At 34.6% G+C, this 3,823-nt stretch overlaps 2 long non-coding RNA genes across 3 annotated transcripts; both read left to right on the forward strand.

Annotated features, from left to right (window-relative positions):
- Nucleotides 202-923, forward strand: LOC110270050. The gene is made up of 2 exons (XR_002359052.1): nucleotides 202-679; nucleotides 798-923. It is a non-coding gene; the product is annotated as an uncharacterized LOC110270050 (long non-coding RNA).
- On the forward strand, nucleotides 1,051-3,555 carry LOC107616996. 2 transcript variants are annotated; one of them, XR_002359047.1, is made up of 3 exons: nucleotides 1,051-1,130; nucleotides 2,795-2,856; nucleotides 3,112-3,555. It is a non-coding gene; the product is annotated as an uncharacterized LOC107616996 (long non-coding RNA). The 2 variants fall into 2 exon arrangements; XR_001614748.2 differs by lacking the exon at nucleotides 1,051-1,130 and having other exon boundaries at nucleotides 2,691-2,856.

Genomic DNA, 3,823 nt, shown 5'->3' on the forward strand with positions numbered 1-3,823 from the left:
GTATTATATTTGAATCTTAAATTATTATTCTATCTCAAATATTTTATAAAATTATTATATTACTCATATGAATTTTACCCTAACTCTAAATTCCCTAATAAATCCCTAATTTTACAAATCCCTAACCATAACCTAATGAAAAACGCATGCACACAGAGCAGAAGAAAGGGAAAGAAAGAAAGGAAACTGGAAGCTTGAGGGGGAGACAGAAAAGAAGAAAGAAGGAAAGGGAGACAGAGGACGAGGGAGAAGAAGAGAGGGGAAGGAACAGCGCCATGGAGCTTGGTGCTGCTGGTGAGCTGCCGTCGCAGAGAAGAAAGGGAGAGACGAACATGACCCACGAAGGAGAGGGAGGAGCCGCCGTCGAGCCACGCCCCGTCACCGTTGTCGTTCGCTGAGGGTGAGACGCGAAGAGAAGATGCTGACCTGCACCATCGCGCCTCACTGCCTTCGTCGAGCCTTCATCACTGTCGCACCTTATTCCCGTTGCCATCAGGATTTGCTGCTGCTGCCATTGAGAGAGCCGCCGCTAGGGGGGGTGAATAGGGAGATGAGGTCGCCGTCGATGTGGTCGCAGAAAGGGAGAAACAGATGCACATGAGAGAGTGACGCAGCAGAGGAGGAGTCATTCCTCTGCCGCTGCTGTTGCCAGAAATCTTGGTTGCTGTCGTCGTTCATGGTAAGTCAGTCGTGTCCTAGTTACCAGAACCACTATCTCTGAACCCTATTTACTTTGTAACAATCCTGTATTTGTTTCTGATGTTCCTGGCTCTATTGCATTTTTGGAATCGTCATAGCCGAAGCTTGTCACTGGAGAAGACAAGCTGCTGCGCCATCCCCTTCGTTCTAACACCGAACCTCCTGTTTGTAACCCTTTAACGCTTCCACTCTTGTTCTATTTAGCATTTTGTTTCCCTGTTATATTCTAATTTTAATTACAGTAGCCAATGTCTTTTTTTAGCATTGTTATGTTCTGCCAGAAATGTCGAAATAGTTGCTGCGAGTGTGATCATAGTTAGTGCTGCTGTCTCTGTCCCGGTTAGGTTGGAAACTTGGAATTATCGCTGCTGCTGCCACAAGTTGGGGATAAAGAGGCTTTTTGCGTTAAATTATGCGATTGATTCATCGAGGTATGGGGTTTAACTTAAACGATTTTAATTTAAGAATGCCTACAAGATTTATTGAATAACTGCAAATAGGTTTAATAGCTGTGAGTAATTGATTAATTATATGAATATTGAATTGTGGCTGAAATTATGATTGGAATGATTGAGATTTTGATTGGGACTTTGATTGAATTTGTTAATTTTGTGAAATTGAATTATGAATTGTTTGATGAGAGATTATTGTGATTTCTGCATTTTGATGGATCAAATTGAAATTGTTGCTATTGAGCTAGTTTACTGTAACGGACTTAGTTGGTGATTAATTGAAACTGGGTTTAAGGAATAATTGGAAGACTGAATCTTGAAATGTTGAACCAATTGCTGAAAATCTGATTTTTGAAATTAAAAGACAACTTTGGAAGTAAATTATTTATTCAACAATAATCGAAATGATATGAGAGTAAAGGCAACTATGATTAAAGTTGTTGTTGGGATTCAATTTTGAGAAGTTTTAATTAACTAGAGAATTGGTTATGATTTTTCAAGGTTAAATCGCAAAATCTGATTTTCTGCATTACTTTTAAACAAACTCAGAAACTTTGAAAAGCTATAACTAATTCTGTGATTATTGAAATTGCGTGGGACCAAGTCTGGATTAAACTTGGGAATATGCGGAGCTGGACTGGAAAATTTGAGGACTTTTCATTAAATAGAAAATTTATGGAAAATTTTTAAAGTTAAGTTATTAAATCTGTCCTGCAACAGAAGAGCTCAAACAGGGCAACAATTTGTTTGTCTTGCTGCGATTCCTATGAGCTAAGTTCTGGAGCAAAACCAATTTTATTTTAAAATTTGATTGACTTGGTTAATTGCTCTAAAACTTCAGAATTTTAGGAGTTGTGAATTTTTGAAAAGTTAATGATTAAGGCAGGAAAGAATCAGTTTTCAACAAGTTATGCATCAGCTTCCAATGCTTGTAACTCTTAGCATTGAATAGCAATTGGGTTGCAACCAAGACACACTTGTTGCTTGATAAGTTAGGAGTCTCCAAACCAAACTGTAGCCTAATTGAAGTTTTGTAGTAAAAGTTATATAAGCTGAAAGATGCTAAGCTTGTTGGTTTCTAAAACTTGTTGCTTGTAAAAGTTATATAAGTGATATTCACATTAGAATTTGCACTAAAAATTGTGATAAACTGAAATAAAAGACTTGATCATGTAGGTCGTTAGTTGTATGAAACAATGATGTTAAGTGCCTTGTAAGATTCTTTTCCCTCTTCTTCCTGTAGAAGATTCTTAATTTTTATCTTGGTTTACTAAAGACTGACAAAATTCCATCATATAATGCAATTTTCTTTGCTTTTTAATCTTGTCTTTAGATGAAGACCATTCAAAATGATACTTAATTGGATATTTTGTAATGGTGTTATTTTGCATGCCCACTTCATTTCTTTTTATTTTACTGTTTTATTCAAACATATGGATTTTCTGCATTTTGCTAAATGCTGTTATATACTTTAGTCCATGAGGCTTATTCTAAAGCAGTGAAGACCGCTATTGTGGATCATCATGCTGTATGATCTGTAGCTAAGATGCGATTTTTTCATTTCATTGTCTTTTTTTTTCCATATAATTCCATTTTGTCTTTGTTAATAAGTATAGCCTTACTACGATATCATACTATTGCAGGCAGTGTGGATAGTAGTCTCCTGTTAAAGCTTCCTTTCAGCACTATATTTGAGTATCTTCAGGTTAGCTTCACTCCACTGTAATTTCTTTTTATTAATTTCATGTAAAAATGTAGCACAATCTGTTATGTGGTGTATATAGTTTCTTCCTATCTTGGTGTTTGCCAGCAATAATTTGTTTATTTGTTTATTTTTCATTTCCATGGGTTCATCAGATTGCTAGAGTCACTTGTTATTTTGTAGCTTAACTATAAGTGCTTAATAATTATATATCTTGGCACAAATTGATCATTGATAAATATGTTTTTTATTTTGTAGATGTTGCAAATAATTTTAAAGCCAATGAAGGATATTGGCCCACGTGCAATGTTCTATCTGGTTGTTGCAGTATCTGACTTTTATATTCCTTGGAAGGACATGGTATAAAATTGACATGATAGTTCTTTCCATGAAAGTTTCATCCCTTATTAACATCAATTTTGGCTTGAATGATTTTGTAATATGTTAAGATACAAGAATATTAACCATGTCAATTTCAACATTTGTGCTAGAGTTAGTTATTATTTAGAGAATTAGCATATAGATAACACTACATAACTTAATTAGTCCTGCTTAGATTGTGAAAACTGAAAAGTATAAGCAGAAAAATATTTATTGTATTTTGAAAAATGGTGATGATATAAGTACAAGTAGTTATGACCTAGACTAGTGTGTATGTTATCTTGCAATGATGATATAATGTGATTGTGGATCTTAGTAATTTGATTCAAATAGTTTAGATTATTTATTAACACTAAATTAAAAAAAAATTAGAACTAATTTCATTCATGAGAAAACTATTTTAAATAAAGAATTATATATTACAAAAAAACCGTTGTCAAAGGTCACATAAGGCAATGGTGTTAAAACCGTTGTCAAAGACCATTACAAAATAGCAATGGTATTAAAACCGTTGCCAAAAAATGACACCAACGGTAATGCCTTAAAACCGTTGTCTTAGACGACTACAAAATGGCAATGGTATTAAAAC

Source organism: Arachis ipaensis, chromosome B01, assembly GCF_000816755.2.
Source record: "Arachis ipaensis cultivar K30076 chromosome B01, Araip1.1, whole genome shotgun sequence".
NCBI classification, from domain to species: domain Eukaryota; kingdom Viridiplantae; phylum Streptophyta; class Magnoliopsida; order Fabales; family Fabaceae; genus Arachis; species Arachis ipaensis.